A 14,026-nucleotide genomic window follows, 5' to 3' on the forward strand; every position below is an offset into this window, starting at 1 on the left:
TTCAAGGAAACCAAGATCCATGTCAAAGAGTCTTAATTTAAAGAGCACCCCCTCTGAAGCCATCACGAGTGCAACAGCCTGATCAGCCAATTTAAAAGTTGGACACACAAATTCCAAGAGCAGGAAAAACAGACATTCCAGTGTCAGCCAGAAGAAAAGAAAATAGAGGATTAAGTGCATTCAAGTGTAAATACATCAGACTGTGCAACTTTGTTCTGACAAAACCAGCCAAACCTCTCTGATCTGCTCTGCTTACATGATGCTCAACTAACTCTCCTGCTCTTTCACCTGAGAAAGGGTCAAGAGCCTTCCTGGGGCACATCCCAATCCCCACCTGTCTCAGAGAACATTGCCCTTTTGGTCCTAGTGGCCCACTGGGACAGGGCACACCTCTCGGTTCACTCTTCAGCAATGCCAGCTGCATGCTCAGATCTGGCATGCCACACAGTCCTTTGAGGAGGGACTAATCCCTGCTGTTGGACTCTATGAAAGAATTTAATCCCCCCCTGCTTCAGACAGCATCCCACACTGTGGCAGATGCACCTGCCCTGATAAAGACTGGGGCTTTCTGACTGTGGAAACAAAGCGGCCGCTGATTCTTTTTGCACCCTTACTTCTCGTGCCCTTACTGCCCGCTGTGGCTGTTGTGCTGTACACAGTTGCCAGTAGATACGGTCCGAAGGCTCTAGGAACGGACATGGCCATATATGACCACAAGATTCAGCTTGGGTACAAACAGGGTCCCGCCGTGGGGCATACTGAGTCGGACCTCCTTGGAGCAGTGAGTCTGCAGTCAGGAACTCTCCCTTTTGGTCAGGACACCACCCAAGGCAACTCCCCAAAGTTGAGAGCTGCCACCTTATTATGTGAGTGATTGTGCATCTTGAGTCATCGTTGTAAAGCTTAGGAATTCCTAAGTCATCTGTGCAGAATTAATTCTCAGTGGCATCCTGAACCTGTGGTTTACTAATGTTAATCAGTGTACCAAAGCGATTTTGATTAGAATAAATATTATTTTGGGTTACAGCACCTGCCTAATTTGACTTTGTCTACCTCCACAACACCAGCAGGCAGGGGTGCTGTGATTTAACCCCAGCTGGCAACTAAGCCCCGCACAGCTGCTCACTCACTCCCATGCTCCTGCTGGGGTGGGGGAGAGAATCAGAAGAGTAAAAGTGAGGAAACTTCTGGGTTGAGATAAAGACAGTTTAATAGGTAAAGCAGAAGCCATGCATGGAAGCAAAGCAAAACAAGGAATTCATTCACTGCCTCCCATCGGCAGGCAGGTGTTCGGCCATCTCCAGGAAAGCAGGGCTCCATCACACATAACAGTTACTTGGGAAGACAAATGCCATTACCCTGAATGTCCCCCTCTTCCTTCTTCTTCCCCCAGCTCTATGTGCTGGGCATGACAACATATGGTGTGGGACATACCTTGGGCCAGTTGGGGTCAGCTGTCCTGGCTGTGTCCCCTCCCAGCTTCTTGTGCCTCCGCAGCCCCTCGCTGGTGGGGTGGGGTGAGAGGCAGGAAAGGCCCTGACTCTGTGTAAGCCCTGCTCAGCAGGAACAAAAACATCCCTGTGTTATCAACCCTGTTTCCAGCACAGATCCAAAACAAAACCCCATACCAGCTACTGTGAAGAAAATTAACTCTATCCCAGCCTAACCCAGCAGAAGATGGAACACCTTCTTCAGCTGCCTTCTTCAGCCTGCTGCCAGCATTTCCCCGGCTGGCCTGCTTGTGCCAGCTGCCAGCATTTCCCCTGCTTGCTTCTGCCTGCTGACATTTCCACTTATGTCTGCAAGACTAAGTCAAACCACTCACCGACACAAAAAAATTACAGTTACTGCTAAGGTGATTCAAATGTAGGTAGAAACCGATTAAGCTCAAAACCTCAGCCCCACAAATGTCAGAGGAGGTATGGTCAGATCTGAGCCAATGTAGACCATCACTGAGGTACCAGATACCAAATAGAAACATACTATAAGACAGAAAAAACAGACCGCTGTAGAGCACAAAGAGGGCTTTAGAAAAGGTTCTGACAGAACAAGAGGCATCATCACAAGTATTGGAGAGGTCCTGAAGGGGCCAGAGACCAAAAAACACCTTGGGGATATAATGGGCTCAAATGGGAATTGAACCGAGTACAGATGTCTTCAGGGCACCAGGGACTGAATGGAGGTGCACCAAACACAAGTGGATAGAAAGACTGACTAAGATAACGGATGCGGACTCAGGAAAGGTTCTGAGGGGAAAAGAAGAGTGCAAAGTGCCCAGCTGAGCTAAAACAGGGCCCTAGGGCACAGGGGATGTCTCGCGAGAGCTCAGCAAAGGGAGTGGAGGAGTCCCAAGGAGGCCTGAGAGACCAGAGAAGCCTCAGTGACAACAATGAGGAATACTGAAGGGGATTTCAAAGTACAGATGTTGCCAGGGAACCGGGCTGAATGAAGGCATCTGAAATGGCAGAAAATAAGAGTTCTCTGAAATAGAGAGGGAAAAAAAAACTGAAAGGGACCTAAAGTGCTACAAGAGTGCTGTGGAGTACAAGAAAATACTCAGATGACATTGTTACAGAGAGTAGAGGAATTATGAGGGGGAAGGGTAAAGAAAAGAAAGCTTAGAGACACAGTGAGGGCCTTGGAGTCTTCAGGGGGGCATCTAGGCAAACTAGAGATGACTAAGCGAGAGAGGAACCAAATGGAGACACCTGTGGTGGCAGAGAGAAGGATAAAGGAGTGCTGCATAGCAAAGGAAGACAGGAGGCTCTGATGGAACAAGGGAGATGGAGATTAAGTGCCGCAAGGTGCTGCGGAGAATGAGGAAGGTCTCAGGAGGGATTGTGACTATAATGAGTGGGGTATTGAGGGGAGCTGACAGACAAAAGAAGGCTGGGGGACAACAAGGAGGATCTCAGGTGATCATCTAAGCAGAGTACAGATAGTCTTAGGTGGCTGGGGACTGAACACAGGAATCCTAGCTAGTGTAGAGGAACAAATGAGTGCCCTATGGCTCAAAGATGGTCCCACCTAAAGTGCTACTAGATGGATGTGGAGCACAAGGAAGGTTTTGGGAGGCATTGTGACTGGGAGGAAAAACATGTCCCGAGGGAGCCAGAAAAAGGACTGGGACACGATTAAATCCAGAGGGGATCTGAACCAAGTAAACATGTCATTAGAGGGCCAGGGAATGAATAGAAGCACAGCTAGAGGGAACAGAAGAGCAAATAACTGCTCTGGGTCAGAGTTACGGACTCAAAAAGTCTTCTGAGAGAAGGAACAAGAGGGGTGTGAGGTCTGCTACTAAGCTACAGGCAACCTCAAAGGCATCAGTAGGCATCATGACACCATTAGAGGGGTCCTGAATAGGCCAGAGAGACCAAAGAAGGCTCAGGCACAAAAGGAGGAAGTCTGGAGGGGATTTGAACAGAGTACAGATGTCCTCAGGAGGCCAGGGACCAAATGGAGAGGCCCTAGATGGCAGACAGGATAAGAGCACTCTGAGTCAAAATCAAACCCAAGGACAGGTTTCTGGGGGAATGAGAGAGGAGCAAAGTCCACTACAGAGCTGAAACAGGGCTGTGGGACACAAAGGTCTTGGGAGGCATGGTGACTGGGAGCAGAGGGGTCATGAAAGCCTCAGAGGCATAACAGTGAAAGGGAAGTGCTACCAAAATGCTGTGCAGCACAAGGAATGTCTCAGGGGACTTTCTAGATGGCATAAGAATGCTCTTATTGGGGAATGGAGATCTTAAAGAGTTGTGATTGCAACAAAAAAAGTCCAAAGGAGGCTGACGGAGCTAGAAGTGTGCTCTGGGGAACATCCGTCACCTCAGGAGGCACTGTGACACTAGCAGAGGGGTTCTGAGAGGGACAGACTAAATAAGGCTCAAAAACATGATTAAGAAGTCCAGACGGGATTTGAACAGATTAAAGATGTCCTCAGGGGACCAGGAACTGAACAGAGGTGCCCTGCCTAGCATAGAGGATAACATAAGTGTTCTGGAGATGAAAGATGGCATCAGGAAAGGTTCTCAGTGAGTAAGAAGGATGCAAAGTGTGCTACAGAGCCAAGAGGGCTGTGGGGCAGAAGGATGGCCTCAGGAGGCATGATGATGGCAGAAGAAGGGTGCCGAGAGTGAAAGAGACAGAAGGTGGCTCTGGGACACAACACAAAACTCAAGGTGTCCCAACAATGTACAGATGTCCTCAGGGGATGAGCGACAGAATGGAGATGTCCTAGATCGAAGTGAATAAATAAGAGAGCTCTGGGGCACAGAGAATGCCTAAGGAAGGGTTCTGGCTGAATAAGAGACACAAAGAGGGCTGCAGAGCTCGAAGGGTGCTGCGGGGCACGAGGACAGCCTCCAGGGGCATCATGGCAGGAACGAGAGGGCTCCCAGGGGCAGGGGGAATGCGGACATAGAGACAAACAAAGAATTGCTGACACAACGAGGTGCTTGGGACAGGATCTACAGAGTACAGATGTCCTCAGGGGACTGAACGGAGGCATCTGACATGGCAGAGGGAAGGTAAGAGTGCTCTGTGGCAAAATGAAAGCCTGAGGAAGAGTTGTCTCTGAATAAGAAAGATACAAAGCCTGCTGCGAACTAAAGGATGGCCACGGAACACAAGGACACTTGTAGGAAGCATTGTGACAGAAATAGAGGGGCGCTGAGGTGGCTGGAGAGATGGAAGAAGGCTCGAGGCCACAAAGGTGCTCAGGAGGGGATTTGAGTAGCATACAGATGTCGGGAGGGAGACACTGTTGGAGGCAAGCGAGATGGAGGAGAGGACAAAAAGTTCGCTCTGAGGAAGAGGGATGACCTGAGAAGATGTACTGACAAACCAGGAGGGGTACAAATTACGCTCCAGAGGAGACCCTCTAAAGCCTCGGGATGAACTAAGAGAAGAGAAGAAAAACTAAACTAAAAGACCAAAGAAAATTTAAAAAGCAGCAGGGTATGTGGCAAACAAGAACTGAAAACCAGGGATAGACAGCCTGATAAAAGTAGACATGGAAAGAAAATTTTAAAAGCAAGAGAGTACAAGGCAGAGAAGACAAAAAATTAAAAATAGGGACAGAAAGCTAGGCAAAAGTAGACATAGAAAAAAAAATTAAAAACTGAGAGAGTACCCAACAGACAAAAAAGAACTAAAAAAATAGGGACAGGAACTAGATAAAAGACATAGGGGGAAAAAATTTGAAAAGCAACAAGATGAAGGAAATAGAGGGGGGAAAAGTTAATAACAGGAACAGCAAACTAAATAAAGACATAGAAACAAAGTTTTAAAAGCAACAGGGTACAGCATAGACTAGAATGAAATAAAAAATAAAGACCGTGAACTGGATAAAAGTATAGAAAAAAATTTAAAAGCAACATGACACAGGAAAGACAGGAGATAATTTAAAAAATAGGGTTAGACACCTGGAATAAAGTAGACAGAAAAGAAATTTTAAAAGTGACCATGTAGAAGACAGATAGGGAAAAAGTTTTAAAATACTGAAAAAAAACTAAATAGATGGAGATATAGTAAGTTTTTTAAGTGACTGGGTACAGGACAGACTAGAACCAATTAAAAAGTAAAGGTGGCAAACTGGATAAAAGATGATGAGGAAAGACAAATTAAAAGCAAGAGGGTACAGGACAGACAGGAAACAATTAAAAAGCAGGGACATTCTGATAAAAGTAGACATAGAACAATAATTAAAAATAAAGACATCGAAGGGAAAAAAGTAGACAGAACATTTGAAAAGTGAGACCCTCTAGGAAAAAAAGTGAAAAAATAATAAATAGGGACAGTGACCCAAAACACAGATGTAGAAAGAAAATTTAAAAAGCAAAGGCACTACTAAAGCCAAGAGCTGACAGGTAGGTGGGCTGGCACCTACCCTTCGGCCTTCACCGCCTCAGCAGCAGGTCCTTCGACGCTCCGCCACGAGGCTTCCCAGCGGCGTCCCACGCAGCCGATGGAGGCACCCCGCTCCCAGCACCGCGTGCTGGAGGCGCGCTCTGACAGGGACGGCTCGGAGCGATCCCTCCTCACCGCAGGCACTGGCCGTTCCTTGCTGGGGCAGCTGCTTGTGGGACCCCCCCCGGATTCCCTCCTCAGCCAGCTCCACTGCATCGGCTTCCTCCAGCAGGTGTGCCCGGGCAGCCCCTCTCCAGCCACAGCAGGGCTGGCCCCATTCGCAGCCATACCTGGGGCTGCCCCAGCTCCAGCCCCAGCTGGAGCCCATCAGGAACAGGGGCCACTGCCAAAGCCCCACAGCACATCGCCCCCTCCCCTGCACCTGTCTGCAGCCTCCAGCTCTGCGCACACAGCCAGGAGCACAAGGCAGGAAGAGTTTATTCATTAATGCATGTAAGAAATCCTGGTATTTTGCTGGCTGCAAGGCTCAGTGCCCAAATGCAGCAGGAGGGAGGGAGAAAAGGGAAGAAAAAGCAGGAGAAAAGACAGAGGGACACAGGTGTGTGGCAGGGAGCCAGAAAATGGGATGCTGCAAACAAGAGGGATGGGGAGCAGGCCAACTGTGTGGAGAGAGGAGAGCAGAGATACTGCAGGGAAAAACAGGGACAGAGAGCTGGAGGAATAAGCAAGACAGGAAGCAGGAGGGAGAGGAAGGGGGTGAAGAAAAAATCTAAAGCGATGGGGGAAAGAAACAGGCAAGGCATAAAAATAGAAAGAGGGAGCTGGATAGAGGGAGATGTAGGAAAAAATTTTAAAAGTGACAGGATACAAGAATTGTACACAAGAATTAACAAATAGGTACATGGACCTGCATAGAGGGAGATGTAGGAAGAATATTTGAAAAGTGACAGGGTCCAAGAAACACCAGCAAGAAATTAAAATTCAGTCGGAGACAGAGAGAAGGAAGGTAGCAAGCCTTTAAAAGCAACTCAAAATCTGAAAAACAGACTCAACTTGGGGAAATTTATTTTACTGGCAATCAAAATCAGAATAGGATAAGGAAAAAATAAGAACAAATTGAAAAAACACCTTGCCCCTACCCTGCTCTTTTTCCCGGGGCTCATCTTCACCCCTGACTTCTCTACACCCTACTGCCAAGGGAAACAGGGAGCGGGTGTTGTGCTCCGTTCATCACACATCGTCTCTGCTGCTCCTTCCCCCTCACACTCTTCTGCTCCTGGTGGGCTCCTCTGCACCTGGCCACAGGCCCTGCCAGGAGCCTGCTCCCCACAGGGTCACAGCTTCCTTCGGGCACACCCGCCTGCTCTGGCATGGGGTCCTCCAGGGGCTGCAGGGGGATACCTGCTCCGCTGTTAACCTCCACGGGCCGCTGGGGGACAGCCTGCCTCACCGTGGTCTTCACCACGGGCTGCAGAAGAAGCTCTGCTCCGGCACCTGGAACATCTCCTCCCCCTCCTTCTTCACTGACCTCAGTGTCTGTGGGGCTGTTTCACACTCACATTTTCTCTAACACAGCTTCTGTGCAGCATTTTTTACCCCTTCTTAAATGACCACCACAGAGGTGCTACCAGTGTTGCTGATGGGCTCAGCTTTGCACAGCAGAAGATCCATCTTGGAGCTGGAACCGGTGGTGCCCAACATGGGCCAACCTGGTGTCTTCTCACAGAGCATGCCCCTGTCCCACCTAACAGAACCTTGCCACATAAACCCAATACAACAGCAACTGGCTACAGGGCAAAGAAGGGGGATTGAAAAATAGGGAAAGGGAGCCACAGGAGAGAGGCACGGGGTGGGGAAATAGCAATGGGCCACAGGCCAGAGAGGAGGAAGTGACAGGGAACCAGACTGAGAGATGGAAAAAACCAAAGAATTGTGATGGGCCACAGGGCAGAGAGGAAGGATTTAAAAAAGGGAAGGTGAGGTGGACAGATAAACTGAGAAATACCAAAAAAACTTCAATGAGCTGAAGGGAAGAGACAGAGGAATTAAAGAATAGTGACAGGGAGCCATGATATGACAAAGACATATCATGATAAAGACAAAAATGGCCTATGGGACAGAGAGGAAAGAAATTAAAGCATAGGGAAAGAGACCTGGAACAAGAGAATCTAAGGAAGAAAAAGTGTAGCTAGAATACAGGGCAGAGAGAGGAATTTAAAAATAGGGGCATGGAGCCAGACAGAGAGAGGTGAGGGGGTAGGAATTGTAAAGGGCTAAAGGGAAGATGTGGAGAAATTAAAAAAATTGGGATAGACAGGTGGAGAAGGACAAAAACAGTGATGGGCTGCACAACAGAGGATGAAAAAGGGTCAGGGAACAGGACAGAAGCAGAGCCCTCCATCTTCCACATGCAACCTATGCTTCTTCACTTAGCACAGCCTTCTCCCACACAGAACACAAGCACACACCACCAACGCCACCCAGAGTTTTAGGCCATCTTCAGGCTGCTCAAAAAGTAGCATTCAGCAAAGACGGGGGAAAACCCCATGGCCTTTAAAAACTGTAAACACTGGAAAGACTCAGCTAGCAGACACTCTAACCAAAAAAGTGACAGCAACAGGGTTTTCCTTCACTCACGCTGCTTAAGAGGCAACACAGGTGACCCAACACAAACAGACCTGGCTAGAAAGTCCTAGTGACAGACCAGTGTGCCAGGAAGCACAGTCAGGTCCAGGTTTCTGCTGCATGCAGGCAGAAGAGCAGAAAGAGGCTGATGTAACGAAGACACCAGTTTGCATAAAGACAGACCCATCAAGAAACAGGGCTTGATGCCAACATCACAAGCGTGATTCAAGCTGCACTGCACGGCAGCCCTGCCTGGGCACTGGAAAGGATGCTGTAATGGCAGACTGCACTGACACGGAGTACAGGCAGCTCCAGACTGCCCTACCACAGGCACCCGTCCTAACAGCCGTGCAGGCTGCACACCAGAGTGGGGGTCCTATCCCAGAGGGATGCTGGGTGTGTATGGGTGCTGCACGTGGCTGGCTGGCTCCTTTTGGGTGCCTGGGGAGACAGCGGAAGCAACGTGAGACCCACTGGAACACACAGGACTGGGGAGCCCCGTGGCTTTGGGGCAACTGTATGGGGCAAGCAGGGCTCAGGGAGGCTCAGTGGAAATTTTCATTAGTTGGGTAGGCACCCTAGTCTGTGCCTAGGGGTGGGGGGAGCCCTCAAGGTGCCTGGGGGTGTCTATCAGCCTATTGTCCTGCTTCCCCCGATTCTCAGGTTATTAACCTGAGGGCTCACTTATGTACCTAATGAGTAGGACCGTCACAGCAGGCCCACCCTGCCGCCCTGCAGGGAGCCACTGCTCCATCCTGCCCCAGGGCCTGCGTGTGCTTGCCCGCAGCTCTCAGCTGTCAGCGTCCGCAGGACAGACAACATGCACCAGCTGCTGCAAGGGAGGAACTGGGCCCCTGAAGGGCAGGGAAAACCTTCCCTGTGCTCCACGCAGGCTCTGCCTCACACACCCTGGCGCCGAGCGTGGCAGGGCTGAGACCCTCAACGTGCTGCCAGCAGGGAGGGGCTCCCCCAGGCCCACAGCCGCCGAAGGGTCCGGCTCGCCCCAGCGGCGGCCCCGGGCCCCGGGCCCCGAGCAGTCCCAGCCCTTGAGGCGGCAGGCACCGTGCAGGCGACAACGCTGCGGGCGGGGCAGGCGAGGCAGAGGCGGCGGCAAGCGCCCGCAGCACGGCCTGCCCCGGCCCCGCACCGCTCCTGTCCCCCGTCCCCCGCCCTCGGCGCCCCCGGCACCGCTCCCGCTTCCACCCCGCCGCGCTCGCAGGGCGGCCCGCCCCGCACTGCCGCAGCGCCAGCGAGCAGAGGGTGCTGCGGTACGGCTGCGGGAGCGCCGCGGAGCAGCCCCGACACTGACTGCCCGGCCCCACGACAACGGGGAGCGCCGCGGAGCCAAGCGAGCCGGCAGCCGAGCTGAGCGGCGAACGCAGCCGCCGCTCCTGCTAGAGCACGGCGGGTACTGCGAACGGCAGCACCGGGCTGTGGTGAGCTGAGGGCAGCGGTGAGCAGCGAGGGGACGCTGCCTGCGGTGCGCCGCCCCGGGTCAGTGCCGCGCTGCGCCCAGCCGCCGGCGGCGCGTGCCCCCGCCCTGCATGACCGGGCTGCGGCCGAGGGGGGGGCAGCGGTGAGCGGGACGCGCCCGGCGGCGGCGGCACTGCGCATGCGTGAGGCGAGGGCGCGCAGGGCGGCGCGCGGAGCCCGCGTGGGGGCTGGGGGGGCTGGGAGCGGGGGGGACGAGCCCGGAGCGACGGGGCCAGGGGGAGGCGGGCGGGGAGCAAGGCGGGCGTACGGCTGGAGTTGGTGGGAAGGGTGGTCAGGCAGAGGGATAGAAACAGAGGGGCAGGGAGCTGGACAGAGGGACGGAGAAAGAACTCCTGCAGCTGCAGAAAACCTGTCCAAGTCCAGCCAAGCGTGCACCAATGCCGAGTGCTCAAGGCTGGCAGGCATTCTCTGGCATATATGAACTCCACTGCCTTGATGTCCATTGTGAAAATAATTTGTGATCTGCTGCTTGCCAACAGAGTAAAAGGCACAATCCTATAAAAACATAAAGCAATGCAAAAACTGAAAGCCCCGGAGAAAAGCACAAGAAGCCGAATTTAGTATGCAGACATAAAGAGTAATCTAATACACACAAAGAAGGCAAAGGAGAACACGCAAGCCACAAGCACTGCTCCTCCAGCCCTGTTTTGAAGACTACCACAACTTTTGGGTTTGCTGCAAGAAGGAAATCAGATGAAGTAGTCATTGCAGGTTAACCTTTCGGGAACTTCCCGTGTCCACATTTTTGGTATAACCATACCATGCCCCTCTTTCAAGTCAGGCATGCACAAGCAGATCCACTTCTTCAAACACTTGCCTCATTACCTCTTGCTCATTGCCTCAAATCAGACCACAGAGCTGAACATTGGCTGGCACCAGGGCAAAGATACAAATGCCTCAGCCTGCAGTTCAGGGTTCACGGCTTAAAATATATTATCTAGGGATTTGGTCCTTTTCATTTCACAGTAAGCTGTAAACCCTGAACTTTTAGCGTTAAACTACATATTTTGAAACCCAAATGTTTACTGCCGCTTTACAACATATGGGTGAGTTTAGATTTTAAATCCCACACCCTGATCAGTAAATAAGTAAGCTGTAAGCCCTGATTGATAGACATGGAGTCCCACAGAATAAAGTGATAAACCATAACCCCTGAGTGAGAAACTGTAAACAATGACCTCTAAACAGTTGATGGAACACAAGTGACTGAACCCTCAATTTTAAGCAACGCTCACGCCACAGCACATAAAAGCAGAAAATGAGGAAAAAGAAGCTGAGGAATTTTTACCTAGAGCTTTTGAAGTTTCCACTTCCTTTGGATGTGTAGCAGAACAGGAGGATACACACCAAGAACATGTTACAGGTGCTGTTTATAGGTCTGATTTTAGCCACCATATGCAAGAATCAATCCATAGGATTGCAGTAAGCTGCACTTCCACTGAATCTACCTGCATCACTGTGAACTCATCTCCATTAGAGACAACTAACACAATATTTTGGTGCCCTCAGCTCCGTGGTCTGACATCCAGAGGCAGTGCCACTGGAAACCACCAGCTGATTTTTAGCCGCCTTGTCACTTGCCCGCACTCTCAGGCAGGCCTGCCAACAGCAGGACCATCTGCCCCCAGAGCTGCCACATCACCACCCGGCTCCAGGGCCGACCTTCCTCCCCGCTGCTCCGGCTGTCTGTGTCCACAGGGACGACTGCACACCCTGGCTGGTGCTGGGGCAGAACTGGGGCCTTAAAGTCAGGACAAGGGATGGGAAAGTCAGATCTGTGGTCTCAGCAGACTGCCCCCAGCCTGCACGTCCACCTCCAGGGAGCCACAGCCACAGCGGGCAGGAGCCATCCCCGAGCCTGCAACCGCCGAAGGCCTCACTCCCCTGATGGGTGTCCCTGACCCTTACCTGCCCCTGCCATGGGGAAAGGGGTCCTGCCCTCTGCCATGCTGCTCCCAGGCACTGCACATGCACTGGCTGCAAATCAAGGAGGAGGGCATGTTCCCAGCCACGGTGAGGTAAATTGAGACCTCAGTCTCCTTTTCTTCTGTCTCATACAAGATTCCTCGAGGATTAAGGCAGCCTCCTCTGTTTTCTACTTGCCAGTCTGAATATAGCACATGCAACTTAAATAACCGCATTAGCCATGAAGAGAAGGCTGAGGAATACATTTCTTTGATTTGTTACATTTTTTTCCCAAATCTATATAGTAGGCAGAGAAAGTCAAGACTGGAAGTACACCATGGCATGTGGTTTTAGCACAGTTCCTCTTCTGTGCGGTACTTTGCAATTCTAACTTCCTTAAGTTGTATCAGATACTTTAACCAAACCTTGCACAATAAACAATTTACAGTGGTCACTATTTAAAAGAAAAGCAAGAACAACTGAATGCTTTTCCAGGCAAAATGAAAATCTTTTTTTGACAAGAATTTCACATGGCAACATAGAAAGAAGGACTCCAAAGATATTTCGACTTCATTAACAGTGCTTTCCCCATTCATTCTTAAATACAGTTGCACTCAAATCTTTGCTCATGAAATGAGACGTGTTTATGAGGAGAGACTGACTGTACAGGGCTGGCATCAAAATCATACATGGGCTTCAATACAAATGGAGGTTTGAAAACATACATCATCTGAACCCGGCTAACAAAATCTGTCAACATTCTACACCAAATCGAAGACAAATGGAAGAAAAGAGTGACATTGTAAATCACTCAAAGCAAATGTTTCAGTTCCTACAAGGAACAATGGTTGAGGAGATTCAGGAGCAGTTAAATATACTGGCCAGATTCCCCTTAAATATGTAAAATACCCATAGGGTACATTTTATACCACATGGGTAAATACAGGGTGGCATGAAAGCACTTCTTTCCTGAAGTCGTACTCTTCCGCAGGCAGCACGCTTTCTGATACAGGATGGGTTCTCCACCAAGATGAAAAAGGAAAGTTTCAGTCCTCAGTAAAAGTAAAATATCAAAAGCGACTATCTCTGCGCATGTCAGTTTTCAGACCCATAACTTGGCTGGAAAAATGAACACTTAAGAAAATTTAAGCTGAATTTTCAGATTTTTAAAAATTTATTTACTGTCAGATAAGATGCATACTTGTTCCTTGCTATTTCAGCCATTAATAACAAGAAAGGTAATGTTATGCAAGCACTGAGTTTTTTATCATCATACTATATGCAAGTACAATTTAAGACAATTAAACATATCCTGCATATAGACCTACCAAGCCAGCTAATTCCATTCCTTTATTGGAAAGTGAACAGAGCAGTAACTCTGTTAAGGAAAGATGGAGCAGAAAAGATCTAATTGAAGCAAAGTGGAATGCAAAGTATCCTGCAGCATTAGTTGCTGTATGCCAGCCCCAGTGAAAGTGCTGACTGTATCTCGCTCTTACAGATCATAACCCACTGGTTTCCTAAGGAGGTCTTGCTATAACGAAGCTTGGGTAGTGTCCCTCTTATTTTCCACAAGTCTTTCTGGGCAGTGGTTTCAAGAGATGCTGCCAAATGTCCCTGCCTAACAAAGCACACCAGCCTGTCTTCAGACTTCTCTCCCATACAATTCTTTAGCTTTCCTATTCTCTTAGCCTCAGCAGTGAAGCCTTTTTAAAATTCATCTCACTTAGTGTCCCAGCCAAAGTCCCTGATTTTGTCTCTTCCCTCTTCACTACATCATTCTCATCCCATCACCAAGAAACCCAAAAGAAACATTTTTATTCTTACAGGTCTGTTCCTTTTCCAATTCTGAAAACTCCTTAGAGCTGAAATTCTTTTCAGCCTTTCTTCTCTTTCAATTTCACTTACTCTCATTTATGCTGTGTCCTCTCCAGTCTCTCCTCAGTTTCCATAAATCCTCTCCTTTTCCCAGGCCTACCTCATGTTTTTCTTTCTCTCAACTATTTCCCTTTACTTTACAGCTTTTCCTACATTCCCACTCACTATATAGATGCAGATAAATGGTCACTGCAAGGCCAGCAACCAAGTGACTCTCAGGCCTGTTCAGTTCAGCTGAGCTCCATCATTGTTT

At 49.7% G+C, this 14,026-nt stretch overlaps 1 long non-coding RNA gene across 1 annotated transcript in view; it reads right to left on the minus strand.

Annotated features, from left to right (window-relative positions):
• LOC135314388 (uncharacterized) overlaps positions 1 to 14,026 on the minus strand; it is a 71,071-nt gene that overhangs the window by 47,462 nt on the left and 9,583 nt on the right. The gene's annotated exons all lie outside the window — the stretch shown is intronic.

Source organism: Phalacrocorax carbo, chromosome 7 (assembly GCF_963921805.1).
Source record: "Phalacrocorax carbo chromosome 7, bPhaCar2.1, whole genome shotgun sequence".
Taxonomy (NCBI): Eukaryota; Metazoa; Chordata; class Aves; order Suliformes; family Phalacrocoracidae; genus Phalacrocorax; species Phalacrocorax carbo.